Raw genomic sequence first — 26,027 nt, forward strand, 5'->3', positions numbered from 1 at the left:
CACCTGAGCCAGGAATGTGAACTAGTAAATGTCATTTCAGCATTCCATCCAGTTCTCATAGCGTGCTGAGCAGAATACCAGATGCTCTCTATACATTCTCAGTCAGCCCTCACCACCATGCTATGAGCTAGGCTTACTGTTTCCAGGTTCCCCAGGAGGAAGCTGAGGCTCACAAAGCTGAAGTAAATTGCCCACAGTCATTCAGCTGAGTAACAGGGTCAGGATTTGAGTCTAGACCAGTGGTTCTCAACCTTCTGGCCCTTTATATACAGTTCCTCATGTTGTGACCCAACCATAAAATTATTTTTGTTGCTACTTCATAACTGTAATGTTGCTACTGTTATGAATCGTAATGTAAATATCTGATATGCAGGATGGTCTTAGGCGACCCCTGTGAAAGGGTCGTTCGACCGCCAAAGAGGTCGCGACCCACAGGTTGAGAACCACTGGTCTAGACCCATCTGGCTCCAAAGTCTTAACCACTAACTCAACTGCTTTACATCTCACCACTCAGCAATCACTAACCCAACTCTTCTGACTGGTTTAGGGTGCCATGGCCTGCAGAGGCAGTCTGGCCTTTAAGAGTCCTTGGATGCATTTTAAAAGGCCCAAACCCCAGTCCAGCTCTCATTTGCACCCAATCTGGGCACCTCACTACACCCTTACCATAGCCTGGAGCTGCACGCTGGGGCTTCCCAGGAGACTCATTATCTCTGTCCTTTGAGCACTAACAGAAGAGTTCACATCCCGAGGAAGCTACTGAATTCTCCCAGCAGTGAGTGATACAGCTGGGATTACAACCCAAGGCTGACTGGCCTTAAAGCAAAGGAGTGTCTACTTTATGACTCTCTGATGAGCTGATGCTTGCACTAAACTTAAATAATGGAGAAAGGTGAAAAAGAGTGAAAGCTGTAGGCAGAAGCAATACCACAGGCAAAGGCCTGTACGCATGATGCCACAAAACACACTTGGAGAACCGTGAGGAGATTAAGGTGCTTGTAGGAGTAGACAGATGGCAGATGGGTCTGGAAAGGCAGTTTGGGATGATGCTGGGAAACATCATGGAAGGGGAATGCCCTTGTCAGTGGGATGATGCAGGCCCCTAAAAAATATGTGGAGAACACAGCCTACAGGGGAGTTGGCTGGTTATTACTGAGTTGTTAAAGGTTGAAGTCTAAATGTGAGAGCTTACCTGGTAGTTTACAAAGAAGATCTCCCTTCTGGCAGTGGGAGAGCAATCAAGATCTGATGGTCGAAATTGTCAAACTCTAGTGATAGTTAAATGCTCAAAGGAGGGCTGTGTGCTAGGTAAGGGCTGAGGCTGGGGAAGCCTGGGGCCCTGGGAGGAGGGAGAGGATAGTTATCATTGAGGATTGAGATCAACTGTAGCAACTGCAACTATAGTTTATCCCTACAGGATAACTCCCTCTTCTAGTTCCCCTTCAGGAATACAGGCACATGCAGACCTTGGAGAACATACATGGAGAGGTGAGTCTGTGCAGCAGATGGCGTAGCCTGGGGTGATCATGGAGAGATTCTGTGCATATCTCCAACCTGCTGTAAGGAACATAATTGATTGATAACTTCTACCTTCCACCCCCGGGCAACACTGAGACCCCACTTTCAGAGTCTTCTCCCAATCACTGAGCACAGCAGGGGTAGAGCCATCCCACTTTTGCTCAACACAGGATTTCTCTAACAGGAAACTTGTTCAGTGACATTCCATCGGCACAGCTAAGATTTTCTTAGACTGCACTGTGGCCTATGACTTTTCCCATCCAACCCTTCCTTCCGTCTCTCCTCTCACAGGTATCAGACCTGCAGTGTGATCTGAGACCTCTCCCTGCCTACTTTAGCCCCTTTAACCTGCACTGGCATTTCCCTCGATAAATATCTCACACATCTAATCTCATCTTGGCAAATGTTTCTCAGAGGTCCCAGACTGACACACACTTATACTTTATGTCCCATGGTGACGGGAATGATGTCTGCAATGCACTCATTAATCATAGTAGCATCAATAGCATGCTAGGAGTGGAACCCAGTCTGGATGGAAATGGAGATGAGTTCAGGACACTCCTTCAGGAATGCTGGCAGTGAAAGAGAGAGAAGTAAGACTGATGGTTGAAAGGGTTAGAGGAGACAGCATGATTGACAGGCGCTGCTTTTGGATTGGAGAGGCTTGGTCACATTTACAAGCTGAGGAAAAGTCAATGAAAAGGGAAAGCTTGAAGGCACACTAGAAATGGGATAAAATTAAATGAGGAGCAGAGCTAGGTTGGGGGCAGGGGAGAAGGTGAGAGGTTGAGCACCTGTCTTGGGGTCTCCATTTTTCTAGCATTATCGGAGGAAAGATCAACTGCTGAGAGAATGAGGAGTAGAGAGCAAGAAGGACTGTATGAAATAGCCCCTAATGGCAAATGGACACAAGAACACTCTGGGATATGTATAAGGCTGAGAGAAAGGGCTCTTCTGAGGCTGGAATCACCGATCTATAATCCAGCCATGGGATTTTCTGCAGCATCCTTAGTAGGCCCTGATCAGGACCAGTGATGTTAGACAAAGGCTCTCGTGGGGCACTGGGCTGGAACAATGCTGAGTGAGAGGAGGGTTTGTGTTACCTGCCATTTTGTCACCTTGGACTTTTGGTGACTCTATGAATGAGTGACATCCGCAATGTCCTATCCTCAACAGAAAGGAGGGTGGTGACAACTGATTTTAAACAATGATTTACCAAGGTCCAGGTTTGGAGGAAGGAGACTACTCCCAATTGAAGGAATAATAAACTGACCACCTTTACTTTTGCATTTTGTCTAATCACCCCACATGTGAGTATTTAATGCCCACAATTGAAGTCCTGGGGGCTCAGAGAGGTTCGAGGAACATGCCCAAGTTTCCTCAACTTTTGTGTATTGAAAGGTTTAGAATTGCTGGTGGGGAGGAGGGAGAAGAAGATGCTTCCATCTGATCTAAATATTATTTTGCACTTTTTAAAATGTGTACTAATTAAAGATTTTGTACTCCTTTTAAGGAATATTTAAGATGGGAGACTATGACTTACATAGTTATAACCCTAGGTGACTAGATAAATTAATAGTAACTACATTGACTTTTCAGAAACTGATGAGGAAGTGTTTGAGTTGAATTCCATTTTTTCCTTCTCTTAATAAAGCTTTGGCTATTTTATATATAAATAAAAATGATTTTTGAGGGAAAGTAGGGGAGGGTGGGAGTAAGGGGAAGAGATCAACCAAAGGACTTGTATGCGTGCATATAAGCCAAACCAATGGACATGGACAACAGGGGGATGAAAGCATGAGTGGGGGGGGGGGGGGGGGGGGCAGATGGGGGTTAATTGGGGGGGGATGAGGACACACTTGTAATACCTTAACCAATAAAGAAAAAAAATAAAGATGATTTTTATCAAATAGGTAGAGACAGTTTTGTAGTTTGGCATGATGATCTTTGCTATGTGTGGAATGAGATACCATATTTTCATGGTGTGGCTGCCAGTATATATGAATTTCAGACTTTTTAAATCTGCACTTATTAAGTGAATTTATGGTTTCTCATTACATGTTGACTATAACATATCACAAATATTAGCAAGGTCAATATTTCTTAAAGGGAATAGAGATAATTGCCCTGGCTATGTTCAAAATGGGCTCTGACAAGAATTTTAAGAAGTTTTGCAAATGAGATTGCTCCTGGAAACTTGTTCACTCATTATGAGGCCTCTCATTCATTATCTGATGAAGATAATTTCAGTCAAGTAAAGGGTGAAGTTCAAAATGAAAGCAATAAAGGATTTGTTTTCACATCTGATGATGACTGTGTTCCCATAAGCATTCTAGTGCATTTAGATTTATAGGCATATGTGACTCTGCACCATGTCTTAAAATTAGAGTGACTCCCTGTGGTGCCATCTTCGACAGCTGGCCCCCTGCAAATGTGAGACTGGACTGCTAACCACACAACATTCCAGATAATATGAGAAGCACAGTTCAGGCTGCCATTTTTTTTAAAGATTTTTAATAAATTAGCTATAAGAAATGTGAACAGATGTATTATACGAGGCAACAGAATTGCTTTTCTGGTGTTTTTCTTATTGAAGCTAAAAGAAGTAGTTCACTAAAAAAAAAATTGTTTACTGAATTATGTGTAATAAATAAGCACTTCTTTGAGGAGGAATTTTACTTAAATAATATTTTAAAAATCCAAAATTAATCTGCAAAAATTTTGTGAACTGTTCAAGAAAACAGTTCAATAGAAGTGCCAGGAAGAATTTGTGTTACAAGTTGATGCAGAATCACAATGTGGTAAAATCCTCGCTTATTACAAGTAATACCCAGTTTACAGTGGGTTTCTGTTTCTGTTTATCTTATAAGTTGGTAGTTCAAAGGTTAGGATACATCTTTTTAATTTTATCTTTATTGTTGAGAGTATTACAGATGTGCCCCCTTTTTTTATCCCATTGTCCCCCTTCACCAGGTTCCTGCCCTGCCCCAGGCCTTCACCACCCTATTGTCTGTGTCTATAGGTAATGCCTATATGCATATAAAATCTTTGGTTAATCTCACCCATTTCCCTCTGAGATTCATCAGTCTATTCCATGTTCCATGCCTCTAGTTCTAGTTTATATATCACTTTATTTTGCTCATTAGATTCCTTGTCTGTTTATTTTTAGATTAAATTGTTAAATAGATATGTGTTTATTGCCATTTTATTGTTTATACTCTCCTCTTCCTCCTCCTTATCCTCCTCCTCCTCCTCCTCTTCCTCCTTCTTCTTTCTTCTTTCTTCTTCTTCTCCCTCTTCCCCCCCTGAAGAATGCCCTTCAACATTTCATATAATGCTTGTTTGATGGTGATGAACTCCTTTAGCTTTTTCTTGTCTGTGAAGCTCTTTACCTGACCTTCAATTCTAAATGATAGCTTTGCTGGGTTGAGCAGTCTTGGTTGTAGGTCACTTTGAATATTTCCGCCACTTCCTTCTGGCTTGCAAAGTTTCTATTGAGAAATCAGTTGACAGTCGTATGGGTGCTCCCTTGTAGGTAACTAACTGCTTTTTTCTTGCTGCTTTTAAGATTCTCTCTTTGTTTTAAACCTTTGGCATTTTAATTGTGATGTGTCTTGGAGAAATTATTTATTTAAAAATATTTTTATTGATTTTAGAGAGGAAGAGAGAGATAGCAACAATAATGATGAGAGAGAAATATCAATTGGCTGCCTCCTGCATGCCCCCTACTAGGGATCAAGCCTGCAACCCAGGCATGTGTCCTGACAGGGAATTGAACTGTGACCTCCTGGTTCATAGGTTGATGGCCAACCACTGAGCCACACCAGCCGAGCTCTACCCAATTCTTAGTCATAAAGAAGGAAGTCCATTGAACTATTGCCACTTTCATTTGCATATCTTCCTTTTTGGCCTTGCTCACTTCAAATTTGATGCCTTTAACACCTACTCAATCTCTATTCCAGAAAACCAAAGCTGTTTCTTGCCCAGGCTGGAACCTGGTTCCCAACAGCCTGCCCAGTGGTAGGAATAGTATTTGCCCACAAGTACACAGAGCTGCAAAGAGTGGTCAGAAACAGAACCCAACCCAGCTTAGTGTAGAGAGGGATCATCAGGATTTGGAACAGTGGTTCCAAAGTCGAGAGCTCTACAAAGGAAGGATGGGAAATGGAAGGTAGATGAATTTCCAAGCCAGAGAGTTTGCAGCAGCCTGGTGATCATGGATTGACATCAGGGAGAAGGATAACCTAATTGAGAAGCAAGTCATTTCTTCTTTTTTTCTTATAAAAGATCTTATGGGTTTTTTAAAACATGACCATGAATTCTTTCAATTTCTTCCCATCACTGGTCAAGTTTGTGGAGCCTCCCCTTGAACCTGAGAGGATCTTCATGAACAGAATACAGTAGTGGCGTTGGCCACCTTACACCACGTGGAGAGAGCACAGAAAGGGAGACAGATGCCCAAGGAGTATGCACTGTTCTGGTTCCAGCTGTTGGAGTGTTCCCAGTCCAGGCATCAGTTGTGTGAGTGAAAACGCCTTCAGGATGACCCCAGGCCCAGCCACCGTTTCACTGTAACCACATGAAAGACCCCAAGTAAAAACTGCCGGAGTCCTGTCAACTTCCATACTTGAATGCAAAGTTGACAAGATCTTTCAAAGCTCCAGGATGGTTTGAGCTTTTAGAGCTCCAAGGGGATTTTTGTTTGTTTATTTGTTCTCTCCAGTGGAGATGTCAAATGCAGGCATTTGTGTGACACAAAATGTCTAGGTACACATAGCTGTTGCTATGAATCAGGTCCTTTGAACACCAGGGAAGATATCTCAAACCATTCCCATGTTATTTCCAAGTGGCTTTAAATTAACCAAATGAGATTAGTCACTCAAGACCCAGAACCTGATTAAATGCTGGAAACATTTAATCCTTAATGTTGCCTCCTCTTCTTTCCTGGTCTTCCTCACTAAAGTGAACCAGTCATTTGTCTTTGTTCATTAAATAAAATTAGATTGACTAGGACTTCTTTTCAATATTTTTTTCTCTCTTAACTGTGTACTACAGTTTATGAGAGCAATTAGCAGCAATTCATTTTAGGTAGGAAGGTATTTTCAAAAACCTGACAACTTATCTGAATTCCAGCACCATAAAAGAGACTTAGCCAAAATGTTGTCAGTGTGTTCAAATATATACACTGTTCAAAATCAAAGGGGAAAATCCTGAAAGTCTGTTAAAGGTGGTCCCGAATGAAGGCATTGAAGCTCCTGTTCCTGAGAACTGCTATTGAGTTCTTTGAAGGTGAGGTCGGCCCCAGCATTCAGACGGGACATAATGGGATCAAAGGAACAAATAAATAAACAGAATGTATTTTCAGAACACTTCCACCGATTGTCTGAAAGAAGAAGTAGAAGTAGATAAAATCAAAGCATGGTTAGAAGATGCTGAGGTGGCTTTTTAAAGATCAGCACCCTAAATGTCAGATGGTTAATGAAGGTCAGGCAGGCAACATCCATAATTTGTCTTTATAAATGTGCCTTTATTAGGACATGATGGATAACTTCCTACTTAGCAAATTTTAGGGAGTATTTTTCCTGTAATATGGAAAGTTTAAAGACGATGAGTACAAAAGCAAAGCATAAAAGCAATTAAAAATGTTTTTTTCTGGTAGACCTAAGATGACAAATTAACCTCACACTAGCCATATTAATGCAGCCAAATGAGATTAATTGCTTTACTTACACCTGGAGGGGTCTTTGTAAATGTGAACCACATTTTCGCTGACTTTTGACTTCAAGAACCAAGGATAAAGCTGAAGTGAATGTTGTTAAAATGGCCTTTGCAGTACAGATTTCAGAGGCTAGAGGGCATAATTGTTTTAGCTGATCCAAAGCAATGAAAAGCAGAATCTATTACTCTGTTTATTACACAGTGACCTAGAGGTTTTAAAATTTGGATCATGAATGCAAGCTTGTTTCTCATTAAAAATCCAAAACGGTATCTGCTAGAAGGAGCAACAAAATAAAATGTGCATTTTCAATGGTTGTTGTGGGTGATTTTTGCAGAGGCTCTGGGCTTGTTAGAGAATATAGAGCTCACTCCAAGGGCCCTTTGGTTTAGCATATTTCCCTGTCTTAGGTTTATCAAGCTGTCCAGTCCTTACTTGGACTTTCTCCTCCATAAAATAGTAGCCCCTCCTGAAAGAATATGTATGTGTGTGTGTATATGCATGTATGTATACAATGTATTTGACAAGGATCTCAATAAGTAGTTGAATGTCATGAAATTACAGGCTCAATTCCAGGTAGTGAGATGTTGTTTTTTATGAAAATGGTTTCTTTTTAAAATGTACACCTCTCAATAAATTTTCTTCCAAAGAGGTTAGCTAGTGATGACATTGTGTGGACCTAGTACTGTTTCTACCTTTATTTGGCCTTTTCCTAATTAGAACTTCCTGAGTCTTTTTTGGCCACTTTACTTTCTTTAATATAATATGCTCTGGTTTCCCTCCTCATATATGTGACCCCAAGGCCCAGATCACATTCCTCTTTGTTCATTGCTTCTGCTTCTGTGCATGCCAGCACACCATATGGAAGAACACAGTGGAAAAAGTGACTTCGACTCTCAACAATTCCTGCTTAATTTCATCCTGTCTTTTCCTCACAAACCACAATTCTTATTACCACATTCAAATTTTTCTGAGTGATAGTTGTCTTTTCCCTCTTTCTGCACAATGAAAGCACTCAAGCAGAACAGGGTGGGGCAAAAGTAGGTTTACAGTTGTTCCTATGGAAAATAATGCAATAATTAATAAACAATACAGAATAAAACTCTGTGTTTCACAAACCTACTTTTGCCCCACCCTGTATATTTGTAGACTAATGAATGCAAGTCCTAAAGGAAAATGGGATGGCCTTTAATAAGTTTCTGGATAAGAGGTAGATGTCTCATTAGATGAAATGTTAAACACGTTTTAAAACACGTCTTTTGCCGGGAGCCGGTCCATCCTTGCTGTTTCAAGGGACCTGGCATATATAGCATACTGTTCTTAATATGTTTGCTCCCCTTGGCGCTATGTGTTTTAACCAAGGTCACCTCTCCGAGAAAGATTGTTTTCCTAGGTAGGGATTTTTCCCTGAAGTTAGGGAGGGGATAAAACCTCTTAACTAAGTGTCAGGCAGGTAGTTAATCACTTTAACTACAAACAATCATGCTTAAGCTACATAATCTTTACTCCCTGGAATGGAGATAAGAAACGCCCTAACCTTTGCAATAGAAATTGACAGGATTAAAATCAACTGGTATAAATACAGATGTAACAAGACAACAGGGGACACAGAACCTAGAGACAGAGAACCTAGAGAGAGAACCAAGAGACAGGACTTGGCTGGAGATCCTAGACAGAACCTAGAGACAGAACCTAGCGAGAGAACATGGCAAAAGATCCTGGACAGAATCTGGCTACAGAACTTTGCTGGAGAACCTAGACAGAACATGGCAAAAGAACCTGGATAGAACCTGGCTGGAGAACCTAGCGAGAGAACATGGCACCAGAACTTGGTTGGAGTTCCTAACCAGAACTTCGCTGGAGATCCTGGAGGGAGAACCTCGCTATGCTGATCAACTGAACGCTGACCCCGTGCCATTCCTTCTTCGCCGACTCCGTCCACACCTTTGGGGACCCCTGGACCCGCTGGGGTTGGACCCCAGCAGTCTTTCTTACCTTTACCTCCAAAATGTATTCCAAATCCATCCAGAGTAGGCAGAATTTGGGTCCCCATGACCTTTGCCCTCTGAGTTACTCTTGTGAATATGTTACTTTACATGGCAGAATGGATTTTGCAGAAGTGAGTAATTAAGATTACTAATCAGATTACCTTAAAATAGGAAGACTATCCTGGATTTTCCAATATAATTACATGAGCTCTTAAAAGCAGAGATATTGCTCCAGCTGGTAGAAGAAGTCAGATATTCGAAGCATGGGAAGGACTCTATGTGCCGTTGTTTGCTGGCTTGAGGATGAAGAGGGCCATATGAAGGAAACAGGAGCCTCGTCCTGTAACCCTCAAGAAACTGAATTCTGCCAACATCCTGAATGAGCTTGAAAGCAGAATCTTCCCAACAACATTCAGATAAGAGCTCAGTTCAACTAATACCCTGATTTTATTCTTGTGAGACCCTGAGTAGAAGACCCAATAGAGAGATGCTATGCCCAGACTTCCGATCCATAGAACTGTTTGTGGTAATCATTTACAGCAATAGTAGGAAACTTTTACACCATTCATTCTTGTTATGTGGGATTTTAAAAGTCTTTACTGTTCAAGCTGTTTTCATTTTAGTTCTTCGATTCCTTTAAGAGGAACTTCCTGGGAGTCCAGCAGCCCTGTCTCATTCGGCCACAGTCCCCCTGGTTTTCACAGCCAGAAGTTACAGCTCTGGAACCCTGGAATGTGGGGCTTAGTGGGGACTGGGATCCCTCCCTCCTCAGGGGATAACTCTGCAGCCAAGATATCCCTCCAAATTTTTATCTGCCACACGTGGTGTGGGACCAGCCTGTTTCATGTCTTCACCCCTCCTACCAGTCTCAATGTGGTTTCTTTAAATCCCTAGTTGTAGGACTTCCCTTCAGCCAGATTTCAGGTGGTTCTGAATGCTGGTTGTTCTCTAGTTTAGTTGTAATTTTGAAGTGGTTGTGGGAGAAGGTAAATATTGTGTTTACTTATGCCTCCATCTTTTTTTTTTTTTTTTTTAAATATATTTTATTGATTTTTTACAGAGAAGAAGGAAGAGGGACAGAGTTAGAAACATCGATGAAAGAGATTGATCAGCTGCCTCCTGCATGTCCCCTACTGGGGATGTGCCCGCAACCAAGGTACATGCCCCTGACCGGAATCGAACCTGGGACCCTTGAGTCCGCAGGCCGACGCTCTATCCACTGAGCCAAACCGGTTCGGCTTATGCCTCCATCTTGACTGGAAGATCCATATTTCTTTCTTTTTTAGTCTCACCCAAGGATATTTTTTCCACTGATTTTTTTAGAGGAAGTGGAAGGGAGGGGAGAGGGAGAAAAAGAGAGAGAGAGAGAGGGAAACATCGATGTGAGAGAGACACATCGATTGGTTGCCTCCTGCTCTCACCCCTATAGGGGCCTGGGATTGAACCTGCAACTGAGTTACATGCCCTTGACCAGGAATTAAGCCCACAACCTTTTGGTTCGAGGGCTGACACTCTAAGCCAGCCTCAGGCCGGATCCCGCCCGTTTGAAATGAATAAAACTAAAAAAAAAAAAAGACCGTACCCTTTTATGTAATGATGTTTACTTTGAATTTATATTAGTTCACACAAACACTCCATCCATGCTTTTGTTCCGGCCCTCCGGTCCAGTTTAAGAACCCATTGCGGCCCTCGAGTCAAACAGTTTGCCCACCCCTGCTCTAACCACTGAGTGAACTGGCCAGGGTGATCTAGCTTTCTTAATAATTACATTTTAAAAGGATGCTTTCCATGTCCTTAAGAAGGGCATTCCTGGGTTATAGAAATGCTCAAAGAGGCAGAGAAAGGATTTACAATTCCAAGTTTTCTAAGGTAAATGCTTTAAAATAAGGCAGCCAGGAGTCTATGGTCAGGAAGAAGCTTGTCTAAAGTTTAGTCAAGCTGAGGGAATGTTTTTGCCTAGCCTTCAGAAAATTTAAACATAGTCTTTTTGGAGAGTTTTACTTTCTGCCTATAGGACTCATTCCAACTCCTACCTATCTCCCACCAATTGGGGATGGTTCCAGCCACCAAGGGCCAAAATGGAGCCCTTTGAATAGCAATTGTCCACCCTGCCAGTTTATGGTAGGGTGGTCCATTGTGCTGGTTAGCACAGCTCCTTCAAGACCAGTAGCTTTGTGCTGCTTCTATGCCATATTTGGGCACAGTAACATTTCTTGTCAGTGGACAATGACTGTCTGCCTAAATACCCAGAATAGTTCTCCCTGTCACATTCTTTGTCTTATCAAACGAACACAGCCTGAACCAGGAGAAAGGGAGTACAAGAAAGAAAAAGGAAGAAAGAATAATAGAGATTAATTTCTCAAACATATTTTCCTGCTACACATCCTAAGAACAGGCTGATTCATTCAACAAACAGGGAAAACAATTCGATGCCAATAGACATGCATTCACATGCTAATTCAAGAAAACAAAGAAAATACATCTCATTAGCTTAAATCATTAGAGTCTGACTTTAACCATCCATTCAGTGTAGTTAACTAGATTGGTGCAGTAAATATAAATATTAAATATTTTATCAGTAGCATCCAATATTGGAAATTATAGTTGTCAATGTAAGAAATGTCCAAACCTGTAGAGAATTTTTATGAGTTTATTGAGCCAAACTGATGACAATTGCTGGGAAGAAAATCTTAATGGGTTGAGAAAATGCTCCAGAGAATGGCAGTTTTGCAATTTATTGTATACATTAGAATCGAAGGAGGAGACATAAAGAGGGCTTCATAACATCCTTTGGTGGTAGATTAAGGAGGCAGGAGAAAGCAAAGTGGGGAAATCTCTGGAATTAGATAGAAGGTAAAATGGCGAAACAGATCCTTCTTTTACAATGATGGGTTCAGGATCGTTAATAAAGAACATTTACAGCACATAGAGATGGTATTGGGGAAATGAGAAAACAATGAGGGGTTTTGTGGTCTCCTGCTCTGGTGCAGTGGGTGTGTCCTCAGGGGTCTAGAAGAGGAAATTACTCTGATATTTTAAAAGTATGTTATCTTAGATGAAAAAAAAAAAAAAGACAACAGACAGGCTCATTTAAGGTTAAGATTGACCTTTGTCAAGGAAGCTACTGGCCTAGGATATGACTACCAGCTTTTAGTTAGGGATTTTTATGATCAGATCATTGTATGTGGTTGCTTTTGGTCTCTGAGTTTGTAAGACCCACCATGCAGGCATCCCCTGAACTTGTCAGTTTTAGTGTTGTCAGTGTTTTTCATCCACAATGTGATCATTTGCTTTTAAAATTATCTTTTAACTGTCATATTCTTAAGTGACTGTATGCTACTGTTAGCTATATAGGATTTTCACATTTGAAGTTTTTTGCTTGACCTTTCTGATAATCACATTCAGTGGAAAAGAATAGGGCTGTGTACATAAAAAAGAATGAAATGTTACCTTTTGTGCAACATGGGTGGACCCAGAGGGTAATATGCTAAGTGAAATAAGTCAGACAAAGACAAATATAATATAATTTCATTTATATGTGGAATTTAAAGGACAAAATAAGTGAACAAATAAAACAGAAAGACTCATAGATACAGAGAATAGACTAATGGTTGCCAGAGAGGAGGGGGTTGAGGGATAGGGTGAAACAGCTGAAGGAATTAAGAAATACGAATTGGTAGTTACAAAATAGTTATGGGGATGTAAAGTACCTAATAAAAGAATAATATGCAAATTGACCATCACTCCAAACACACAAGATGGCTGCCCCCATGTGGACACAAGATGGCCGGCAGGGGAGGGCTGTTGTGGGCGATCAGGCCAGCAGGGGAGGGCAGTTGGGAAGGACCAGGCCTGAAAGGTAGGGCAATTGGGGGCGATCAGGCCTGCAGGGGAGGGCAGTTAGGGGTGACCAGGATGGGAGGGGAGGGCAGTTAGGGCCAATCGGGCCAGCAGGGGAGCAGTTAGGCATTAATCAGGCTGGCAGGGGAGTGGTCAGGAAGGCAGGCAGGTGAACAGTTGGGAGCCAGCTGTCCTGGATTGTGAGAGGGATGTCCCAAATTGGAGAGGGTGCAGGCTGGGCTGAGGGACAAAAAGCCCCCTCCCCCCCATGCACGAATTTCATGCACCAGGCCTCTAGTATAGTCAATAATATTGTAATATCTATGTACGGTTCCAGGTGTGTACTGAAAATATCAGGGGAACTTTTTGTAATGTATATTGTCTAACCACATGCTGTACCTGAAACTAATACAAAATAATATTAAAACCTTAGAAAAGACTAGAGCTCTGTCTAACTTACCACATAGAGTGAGACTATTTGTGCAATTCTGTGAAAACAAGGCATGATTTTGCACATAATCTGTGCAATGAATATGAGGCCTGTGTTAAAATGAAATTTGAGCTACTTAGTTCATGATGTGGTCATGACAACAGATCTTAAAAACTGAAAGCGAGGATAAAGATGAATACAAATGTGGGTGGTAGACCTTATCAAAAGATCAAATGCTTAATTTTTAAAAAAAGAAATTTTTCGGTGGATAAGGTTTCTGTAGGAGATCCCTGGGCAATAAGGGCCCCTCCCTACTAAGTTTGACTTTTCTTTTTGCCTCCTAAGGGTTTCCTGATGCTGCTACCCCACCCAGCCTCCTGAGTCTTTCTACTTCCCTTGACTGTTGGCTGAAAGTTGCAAAAAATTCCATTCCTTGTAGCATAACAGAAACAGCTTGGAATACTCCAAGAGAGGTTTTAATAAGCAAATAGAGTGAACCAAAAAACAATATGAATATATTGTAGCTCCCCAAGTCATTTTTCAATGACACCCAGGTGTGGCTCTTGGCTCGAGCAGTTTTAGCAGGGAAAATCCCACATCCTGGGAAATTTCCTTGCCTTGGGCAGGCTAGGATGATTGGTCACCCTACCTGTCTGTCTGGGATATACCCTAAAAGCCTTTTTTTCAAATCTTTGCACTTTTCCCTAGCCAATTCCTCCAATGTCCCTTTAAAAAAAGCCACAGATAGATGATAAGAAGGTTGAAAGAGCACATCTCAGTCTGATAATGGAAAGGTTCCACTTACTCAAATATGTTAGTGTGGCAATAACAAGTCAGAGGACCATTGAGCCATGCATTTGTAAAGTATTTCATCATAGACCTCAACCAGTACTCTTAGAAACAGAGGTCATCAAAATATTAAAATACCATACACAGTCAGTAATTAGAAGTAAGAGGATTGACTTTTCTAAAATTAGAGCTGCCATTAAACCTAAAATATGAGTGGAATATTTATGAATAAAATTACTTTTAGATCTCTCTCTCTCTCTCTCCTCCCTCTTTCTCTCTCTCAAAAGGAAAGGCCACTTAAGAACAACAACAACAACAATAAAAATTACTCTTATTCTTTTCTATGTGTACCTGCGTAGAGAAAAATATCGAAGATAATGAAATCTCAATAATCTTATAACAGAAATACCCATAGCTAGCACTTTATCATTCTTCCTGATTTCTCTCTATATATACTAACATGTATATATATGTATTATATGAATTTCTAATTTCTTTTTTGCTGACATGTTTGTTATGGACTAATTTTTTTATGTTCTCAATGTGGTGATATTTGGAGATAGGGCCTCCTGGAGGTAATAAGGGTTAGGTAAGGTAATGAGGGTGGGACCCTCATGGTGACATTAGCTCTGTTATAGGAAGAGACACCAGAGAGCTTGCTCTCCCTCACTGCCACGTGATGACACAACAAGAAGGCAGCTGTCTATCAGTCAGGAAGGGAGCTCTCACCAGGAACTGAATTAGTCTTAGTCAGCACCTTGACCTTGGAATTCACAGCCTCCAGAACTGTGGGAAATAAATTTTTGTTTTTTAACCCACCCAGTCTATGGTGTTTTGTTGTGGCAGCCCTAGCAGAATAAGACCACATTACAGCATGAAAAGTTTTCCATGTTAAGTGTTCTTCAAACACAGCATTTATAATGGCCAATTATCCACTACACAGCATGAATGTGCCATAACTTATTTTACCAAACCGCTAGTTTAATTAATTTAGATATATAATGTGCACTTTTGGTTGCACTTTATGTTTTCCAAAAAGAACAATGATTTGTGCAGAAATATACTTCTCCTTCATGTAGCCACACACCTCAAAAAGAAACAATTCCATCATGAGCTCCAGGAGTGGAGCTGATTGGTCTAAGAATAATACAATTCTCTTTACCAGTGCTTGGTTCAGAAATGGCATATGGCTACTTCTAGCCAATAAGATGTGAAGGGAAGTTCTAATGGAAAGATGTGGGGAAGTTTCCTCATATCTGAGACACAGTCATAAGAAGAAATTATCTCTCTTTTCATTGCAGACATAGTCAGTTGGGGATGTAAAACCATCTTACTTTTTGCCAGCTGTGAAGACCATAGAAGAGATCAATGAAAAAAAAAAAAGAGAGAGAGATCAATGAAACCTACTTTCTTTATAACATTGAAGAAGCCTGAAGCCTACCTTCTCCTCTGTACTTCCTGTTATATAAAATACATTTCCTCTTTATTTAAGTCTGCTAGCATCAGAGTACTCAGAGCTAAAGTTATTCTGACACAATAGATTTTATAAATTTTGCTGATATAACCATCTATGTGCATAAATCTTTGCCCATGTCTCAGATTATTTTGTGGAATAGAATCTCTGAAGAGAAAATCATGGGTCAAAAGGAATAAACTTGTTCAATATTCTTCATACCTATTGGCAAATTTATTCTAAGAAGGTTGAATCAATTTACACTCCCATCAGCAATTTATGAGCAACTATTTCAATGTATCTTTACTAGCATCAAATATTTTTTTTTAATATATTTTATTGATTTTTTACAGAGAGGAAGGGAGAGAGATAGAGAGTTAGAAACATCGATGAGAGAGAAACATCGATCAGCTGCCTCCTGCACATCTCCCACTGGGAGATGTGCCCGCAACCCAGGTACATGCCCTTGACCGGAATCGAACCTGGGACCTTTCAGTCCGCAGGCCGATGCTCTATCCACTGAGCCAAACCGGTTTCGGCTACTAGCATCAAATATTATCTTTTTAAAACTTTTTATTGATGTGATGGAGAAATAACAGTACCATGATGCAATATCAGTTTGCATATTTGTTTAAGGGGTTCAACATATTTTCATTTATCGTATTTATTTGTGTTTACTCACCTGTGCATTGTCTATTCATGTTCTTGGCTGCTTTTTCTTACTGTTATTAAATGGAATTTGAGGATAAGTAGTTACTTTTAAAAGTTGGTTATAATGTACTTTTATTTTTAATATATTTTTGGTTTGGATGAAAAGGCATATTGTTGTTACAAATCAAAAATTTATCTTGGCTTTTTAGTTCATAAAATGAAAAACAAAAGCTTGACACTCACTACAGACACAAAAAGCTTCTCTTCTTTTTTTTTTTTTTTAATATATTTTATTGATTTTTCACAGAGAGGAAGGGAGAGAGATAGAGAGAGTTAGAAACATCAATGAGAGAGAAACATCGATCAGCTGCCTCCTGCACATCCCCCACCGGGGATGTGCCCGCAACCCAGGTACATGCCCTTGACCGGAATCGAACCTGGGACCTCTCAGTCCCCAGGCCGACGCTCTATCCACTGAGCCAAACCGGTTTCGGCAGCTTCTCTTCTTTAAAAAAAAAAAAAAAATGTTTGTATCTACTGTGCCTGGGTAAATTTGTGAAAGGGTTTAATGGTTGTAATCCAAATTCACATGGAATCTTCTAACTTTTTTATTTCTCTAATCAGTACTCTTAAACTCTTCATTTTAGGGTTTCATTTATTACCTGTTCAGCAATATTTAGGTTTCTCTCCACTGCTTTAATAACCCACTACAACTTCCCTCATGCACCTTCTTGCTAAAAATTGTTTTATGTCAGGACTTAGCAAATTTATGATCAGCTGGAGAGAAACATGGATGTGTGAAAGAAAAAAAGAGTCCTCACAATAATACATATTCAAGGTATAGGGAGCAATGCTTGTGCATTTTTATTCTGAAAGTGCCAGCTTTCAGTGTGTTTGCAACCCTAGAAAATAGCATCATGCAGTCTTCATTATTAATGTGTTTGATTATGCCTCTTTATATAGGCTGGCATTAGCGAGGCGCTCTCTTGAGAGAAAAAGGGAGGCATGATGAACGATACTCATTCCCTCGCTGCCAAACTCCTCCCATGCCTTTGGCTGGATTGGAAAGAAGAATATCGCAAAGTGTGGCAGCCTGCTTTCCCCCAGAAGTTATGTCAGAAGGAAAATCTATGTCACCTTTTAAGTCTGGCCTTTTAAGTAGGAAAAGTGGCAGCCTCTCAAGCATGATTCAACAGATTCCCCTCAGGCAGGAGCCAGGAGCCAGGAGCCAGGAGTCCTAGATGTATGGTGCTTGAGTCAGATGGGCCTTATGCTAGAGGTCAGTCCACAAACAAGGCAGAAGGCTGTGCTCACTGAGGTTTGGGGGCAAGACTTTAGTGACCCAGGAGAAGCTGGCAAGGGGAAGACAGGGTAGCAGGACCAGAGGGGAAAAAAGCAAATCTTAGCAACTGAAACACGCATTGGTAGAAAGAGCATCAGTCAAAGGACAATAAGCCTTCTCCAAATTTGACAGGCAACAAAGGACACTCAGAAATGTGGAGTCTCCGTAGCTGGATCTGAGCAACCCAAATTCCAGGTCTGTTGGAGGTAACAAGTCTTTGCAAATTAAGAAATTACAGGAGTACAAAGAGGTATCATAGGACCCACGGGCAGGAATTCAAGAAGGGATTGGAATCAATAACAGGAAAATCATCAGGAATGTAGCCCATGTTCTGCCATCTGTACTTCTCAATGTATATATACTGCATTCTTTATGCACCTGTGGATGACTCACCATGGTCCACACAGAATGTGGCTGCTCCCAGCTCCAGTTTACATGTTGTAGTCCAGCCACATAGACTCTGAATCTCCATCACCTTTCCTGTCTTGCAATGTAGGTATAGATAGATAGATTCTATCCCAATTTATAGTCACTGATTGGCCCAACTCTGGTCCAGTCAGCTTTGTTCATGACAGGTAGGGTCACAGTGAGCAGGCATGACCATGGAAACTCAACCCTAGGCATTGGAGAGATTGAGGGATACTAGAGTGTGCAATTAAGAAATTACTGTGAGCCTAGTGGTTGAGCATTGACCTATGACCTGGAGGTCATGGTTCAATTCCCAGTTGGGGCATATGCCTGGGTTGTGGGCTCAATCCCCAGGTTGGGGCATGTGAGAAGCAGCCAATGGATGATTCTTTCTCATCGTGGATGTTTCTATCTCACTCTCCCTCTCCCTCTCCCTTCCTCTCTAAAATAAATAAAAATATATATTTTAAAAAAGAAATTACTGTGAGCTATCTACTCATATTCTGAATCTCCTTATTTGGAGAGGAAGAGTGAGGCTGTTGATATTCTTCCTGTTCCTTAATTGAGATCGGCCTTTGATCGACAGACCCCCTATTGCTAAGACAAGAACATAAGAAACAGCACTGACATAGTTCCTCTCTTAAGAAATACCTTCTGAGGAGATGGCTGTATATGTGCTTATAATTTGTTCTGTTAAGTAAATATGTATGTTTAAGATATATTTGTTTTGTAATTTAAAAATACTGAAAACTTTTTGTCATGATGAAGTAATAGCGTCTGGATTTTCCTTCCCTCCTTCAACAGTTAAAAAATCAGATGAAATGTGTAAAACAATGTTCATCAAACATTAAACGATGGGTAGTGCAGTGCTGTAATTTGCAGGGGAAGCCTATTATTACCCAGTTTTCTGCCTGGCGAGGCTACAACACAGGTAAGGGAACCCAAACAGAGACCAGCAGTTTCATGATTTGAAAGTCCAGGGAGACCAAAGTGGCTAAAATTTTTAGGGCAAGGTAATGGAGAAAAGGAAGACAGCTCTGGAGATCTGCAAAAGACTTTCCTTACTTATTAATGATCTGAGTAAGCATGCATATGAAGAAACCACCCAGGAAATGAACCAACAGAAAGGAATAAGCATAAACATTATTGGAATTAATGCATAGGTTGGAGGAAGTCATGTTCACACAGCAGCCCAAATGAAAAGATTTCCTAATATATGAGATATTGGATAGACCCCCTCAGAGGGCTATTGGCTTAGAGGTGGGGTCAAATTAGCTTTAGATTAAAGACTCTTCTGGTCCAAACTAGATAAATCTTAAAAGCAAGCCTCAAATAAAACTCACTTCAAGTGACTAAACTATACCTCTAAACAAAGCCCAACAACAATTAAAAGAAAACAAAATATAACACTGAGCAACATAAAATTTAAAATATCTGGCTTCCAATAAAAAATTTTCAGGCATACAAAAAACAGGACAATATGCTCATTAGCTAAGAGGAAATCAATCACACATATGTTAGAATCAGCAGACAAAGCACGAAAACAGCTATTGTAAATATATTCCATATGTTCAAGAAGGGAGAAGGACAGATGAACACTATAAGAAAAAAAAATGAAGATATAAGAATGACCTAAATGGACCTTCTAGAGATGAAAATACAATACCTGAAATGACAAATACACTAGATAGAATTAACAGAAGATTAGATAGTAACAGTAAAAGATCACGGGGTGGTGGTGGGGGGCGGGGTGGGGGAAGGGGAGAAATAGAGTATAAATTACCTGAAGCATATCAAACGGTCTCATACACATGTATTGGGACACAAAAGAAAGGGTAAGCTGCAAAATGGAAAAACAAATTTTGAAGAACTATTTCCCCAAGTTTGAGGACAACTATAAGCCCACAGATGCAAGAAAGCTTAACAAACTTCAAGTGAAGGGACATGAGAAATCACAACACTTTGGTGTGGAATCATGATCCCACTAAAATATCCATGTCCTAATCCTCGGAATTTGTGAATGTTACTTTGCATGTTAAGGATCTTGAGTGAGAAGATTATCCTTAATTATCTGGGAGGGCCCAATATAACAACAAGGCACTCATTAAAGCAAGGCAACAGAGTTAGAGACAAAGAGATGTGATCATGAGGTGGAGCTCAGAGTGACGCAAAGGACAGGCCAGGAGCCAAGGAATGCAAGCAGTCTCTAGCAGCTGAACAAGGCAAGGAAATTCTCCCCTTGCGCCCCTCAAGGAAGGCCACCCTGCCACCACCTTGATTTTAGCTCCATAGACCCCATTTCTTAACTTCTGACATCTAGAACTGTAAGACGAAGAGTTTGTGTTGTTTTAAGCCACTGAATTTATCAAAATTTGTTACCACAGCAATAGGAAACTGATACGAATACCAAAGCACACCCTAGTGAAATTGACCAAAACAAGTGATAAAGAGAAAAATATTTAAATCAGTGAGAAAAAGGAAGGGAGCACATTTCATATTGAGTAACAAATCTTAAAAGCATCCAGAGGGAAAAGTGTACAATATATCTAGAGGAACAGACCCATTCTAACACCACTGACTTAATGTTAGAGTTCAGTCACTATGCCTTCAAAATAAGGTTTGGCCCTCATTTTTACACAACTTGGAATGTAATCCTTCTGTGAGTAATAATTTCTTTTTTTTTATGAGCCCTGCTAGAATCCACACTTTTGGGGTATATTACCCCTGTTTCCAATCCCCCCCTTGAAACTAACCAATGAGGTTTTGAACTGGAAAACCGATGATTAGTAAATGCATGAGTCAGAATTCAAATCCAGATCTTCCTGAGAGGATATGTTTGTTTCACCATGAGCACATTTCTTTCCTTAGGGAAAACTCACCTAGCCTTCAATGTCTTCAGTGAAGTGTCTTCCTCGACAGTCTTATGTACAATAATCCTTATTGTTCCTGGGCTGTGGTAGCTTGTCTTTAAGGATATGCCTCCCCAGGCACCTACTCCTACCCCTGACCCATGATATTCAAACCCTTGTGTAGCCCTCATCTGGGTTGACCCTGTAACTCACTTTTTGACCCATAGAATGCAGTGGAAATGGACCTGCATAACTTCCAAGGCTAGGTAATAAAACACCTAGTAGTTTCTTCCTGGGTCTCTGAAATGACTCCTTTTTGGAACACTTGCTCTGAGAGAAGCCACATGTCATGTTAAAAAATCTGTCTACCCTGAGACTATAATGTGAGGAAGCCAAGTTGCCATATGAAGGGAAGCAGTGGAGAAAGAAACAAATGTCTAACCAGCCCCTAATGACTCCAGCCATTCTAATCCCAATTGAGGCAGAAGAAAATGATAGCAGATGGAATTAAAGATATGAAGAGGAGCAGAGATTGTAAATACATGCATAAATAAAAATAATTATTTTTTCTTATTTAAAAAAAAATCTAAAAAAAGATAATTGACCTTAAGCAAAAATAATAGCAGTGGATTTTGGAGGTCATAATGTGTAGAAGTAAAATTTATGACAATATGACTACAATAGCACAAACTATGAGAGGAGAGAAATGGAAGTATATTGTTGAATAGTTTTAAAATATACTTGGAAGTGGTATAATATTATTTAAGGATATATGGTGATCAGTTAAAGATGCATATTGTAAACCCTAGGGCAGGAGTTGGCAAACGACAGCCTGTGAGCCAAATCTGCCCTGCCATTTGTTTTGTAATTAAAGTTCTACTGGAGCACAGCCAAGCTCATTTGTTTTCATATCTCTGTGGTCCACAAAGACTAAAACATTTACTCTCCGTATCTCTACAGAAAAATTTGCCACCCCTGCCTTAGAACAACCCCTGAAGAACCGAAGAAGTATAATTAACAAATCAATAGTGGAGGTCAAGCAGACACATAAAAAACTCCATTAATCCAGAGAAAGACGGAAAAAGAGGAATAGAGTAACAATCTCCCTGCTGTATCTTATCCAATTGAGCAATCCAACTTTGATTTTCCTTCTCCTCCTCTGGTTGCTCCTCAGTCTTCCCAGATTTCCCTTCCTCTGCTCATCTCTTAAATGCTGCCTCCTGTCTACCTTGCTAGCTTGAAGGTGATCCTGCTACCTTTCTGGACATGCAGAACCAGCTTCATTTCTAAATACTCTATGCCAGCCGTGGGCAAACTACGGCCCGTTTGAAATGAATAAAACTAAAAAAAAAAAAAGACCGTACCCTTTTATGTAATGATGTTTACCTTGAATTTATATTAGTTCACACAAACACTCCATCCATGCTTTTGTTCTGGCCCTCCGGTCCAGTTTAAGAACCCATTGTGGCCCTCGAGTCAAAAAGTTTTGCCCACCCCTGCTCTATGCTGTCTTATGCATCTGAGTCTTTGTTCACTATATTCTGTCTGCATAGGCCTCCTCACTCCTTCTGTCCCCAGGTCCCTACCGCTGTGCCTTTGCCAATTCTAGGTAACTCTAGCTCAAGTGTGAGGATTCAACTTAGTCATGATCTCATCCACCCCATAAGTCTTCGCTCACATCACACACTTATGCTCAAGCTTCTTTCTGCTATCAAAGCACTTACTGCACCAAATCATAATTATTTATTTACTTGTTTTCCTTCTCCATGAGACTCTAGTATTTTGGAGATCAAGAATAATGTTTTATTTGATTTTTAAAAACTCTAATACCTATATTAAATGAGTGTTGAATAAATATTTGTTAAGTAAGTAAATGAAAGGTTAAATGAATATCTACTTATAAAATGAGAATATTATAAAAAAATAACAGAAGTTAATATTTATTAAAGGATACTTATTTGCCAGGCACTGACCAATATGCTTTATGTGCATTGACTTAATTTTTATAGCAACCTTATTACATAGGTATTATTATTATCCTCATTAACTGATAGGTTAAGTAACTTTCTTAAGGCAGATAAAGAAATAACCAGGATTAAAGCCTATGCATTCTGATTCCACAGCCTAAAAGCTAGGATGTTAGAGTTGAAAGACACCTTAGAGCAGTGGTTCTCAACCTTGGCTGCACATTAGAATCACCTGGGAATCTTTTAAAAATCCTGATTTCCGGGCCTCATCCTCCGGAAATTCTGTTTCTTTGTTATGGGGTGGGACCACAACATTAGTAACAAAGAAACAGAATTTCCGGAGGATGAGGCCTAGAAATCAGGATTTTAAAAAGATTCCCAGGTGATTCTAATGTGCAGCCAAGGTTGAGAACCACTGCCTTAGAGCTTGTGTGTTCTAACCCCCTCATATTACAGATGAGGAAGATGAGGTTCACAGAGCTAAAGTGTCTTAACTTCCAAAAAGGATAACTGAACATTTAGAAACATTGATATATTCCTTGTCTCATTTAATTCATAAACTTAGTATCTTCAAGCTATAAACACCTCCAGAACATGGCACTGTGTGATTACAGTTGGGTTATAGCAGCAGACACAGAAAGCTACTTTAAACAACTACTGTCTTAATGAAAGAGTGGAATGTGCAGACTTAATAAGCATATCAAAATTTTTGGAAAAGAGAAATGCTGCCAAAGATATAGGGAGCCCAGCTGGTGTAGTTCAGTGGTTGAGTGTCTACTCCTGAACCAGGAGATCATGGTTTGATTCCTGGTGACGGCACATGCTGGGTTTGTGGGCTTGATCCCCAGTGGGGTGTGTGCAGGAGGTAGCCAGTCAATGATTCTCTCTCATTATTTATGTTTCTCTCTCTCTCTCCCTCTCCCTTCCTCTTTGAAATCAATAAAATTGAAAACGAAGAAAGATCATAGAGGACAGAAACTTTGTTACTTATAAATAATCACTCATAATTGACACTATATGAAACTTATTTGTGTTTGCTTTTATGAAAATATAACATCCTAAAAGTCTACAAGCTGGAGTTATTTTTCCATTAATATAGACATAGTGTGATAGGAAATGAAGTCCTGCATTCCTCCCATTCCACTATAGTTAGATTTTGTTTTTTCAGCTTTGAAAACAAATAGGATAGACTCTGAGATTAGCTGTTTTTACTACCCCCTAAGTAGGATTTATAATTTTTACATCATGTTTTACAAATGGTTGTACTTTATTATCTCTCATAGGGGTTTTGTTTGGTTTGTGTTTTTTTTCACCTCACATATTTAGCTATGTCTATAAGCAGATATTAATAGCAAAATAACCCTATATAGTAATTCTAATGGTGAGACTGGTGATAACAGTTGCAAAGGACATGTAGAATATGTTCTGAATTCCAGGTGTCTGAACATAAACAAATTATTTAAATGAGTGGTGACTGAGACTAAGAAGTTGATGCAGACAATATTGGTGGACAGAGAATTTCTCAAGAGTAGCCTCATATTCACAGGATACAAACTCTGCAGTTTTTGCCAGATGAACTTGTAGTAAAAAGATTCTCCAAATTGCTAAATAGGCCACTCAAACTGGTTCAAACACTGAATGTTAAAATAGAAACATGATCTTTGCCTTTGATTATGATGGAAAAATAAGTTTTCTATTATTCACTCTTAATTTGTTATTCACTCTAATTATCCTTTGAGGCACTTTTCTAGATTTAAAAATAATATCCATGGTGACAACTGCATATTAAATAAAAATTACACCCTAAAGCACATTTGAATTTTTTGCCTACTTTTATTAGAAGGCAAAAACAATTTTTTTAAGAATAAATACTATTTCCCATTAGTGAGGTTAGTTTTTAACTTTTCAAAGTCTAGGTACTTTTAGTCCTCTAAGACCAAGTTCTGGATTAAATATCAATCTCTCTCCTTAAGGAAATAGGTTGGGGTGCTTTTTTTTTTTCTTTTTATGAGACAATAACTGCAGTCTCTACTAAATAAATTCAATGGCTGAGGTATTTATAGATATACTAGAGGCCCGGTGCACAAAAATTTGTGCACTCGGGGGGGGGGGGGTCCCCCAGCCCGGCCTGTGCCCTCTCACAGTCTGGGACCCCTTGGGAGATAACGACCTGCTGGCTTAGGCCTGCTCCTGGGTGGCAGAGGGCAGGCCCAATCCCTGGGTGCAGCCCCTGGTCAGGATCAGAGCAGGGCCGATTGGGGAGTTGGGGCACAGCCCCGTCATGCACAGAGCAGGGCGGATCGGGAGGTTGCAATGCCACCCTCAGTCACGCTCAGGATAGACTGATTGGGGGGTTGGGGCACCGCCCCCTGTTACACTCAAGGCAGGGTCAATGGGGAGGTTGCGGTGCCACCCCCTGTCACGCACAGAGCAGGGCCGATCAGGGGGTTGGGGCGCTGCCCCCTGTCACTCACAGAGCAGGGCCAATCAGGGGGTTGGAGTGCCGCCCCCTGTCACTAACAGAGCAGGGTCCATCAGGGGGGTTGGGGCGCTGCCCCCTGTCACTCACAGAGCAGGGCCCATCAGGGGGTTGAGGAGCTCCCCGCTGTCACTCACAGAGTAGGGCCGATAGGGGAGCTGGGACACTGCCCCGTCACACACAGAGCAGGGCGGATCAAGGGGTTGGGGAGCTCCCCCCGTCACTCACAGAGTAGGGCCAATAGGGGAGTTGGGGCACCGCCCCCTGTCACACACAGAGCAGGGCGGATCAAGGGGTTGGGACGCTGCACCCTGTCACACTCAGGGCAGGGCCAATGGGGAGGTTATGGCTCTACCCTGTCACACACAGAGCAAGGCCCGTGGAGGGGGATTGGGGTGCCACCCTCTAGTACCCACAGAACAGGGCCGATCAGGGGGTTGGGGCGCCACCACTGTCACACTCAGGGCAGGGCCGATGGAGAGGTTATGGTTCTACCCTGTCACACACAGAGCAGGACCCAGGGGGGCAGGGTGTTGGGGCGCCTCACCCTGTCACACACAGAGCAGGGCCAATCAGGGGGTTGGTGTGTGCACCCTG

The sequence above is a fragment of the Myotis yumanensis genome, unplaced genomic scaffold, assembly GCF_028538775.1.
Source record: "Myotis yumanensis isolate MYYU_CA2020_CCGP unplaced genomic scaffold, mMyoYum1.0.hap1 SCAF_4, whole genome shotgun sequence".
Classification (NCBI taxonomy): domain Eukaryota; kingdom Metazoa; phylum Chordata; class Mammalia; order Chiroptera; family Vespertilionidae; genus Myotis; species Myotis yumanensis.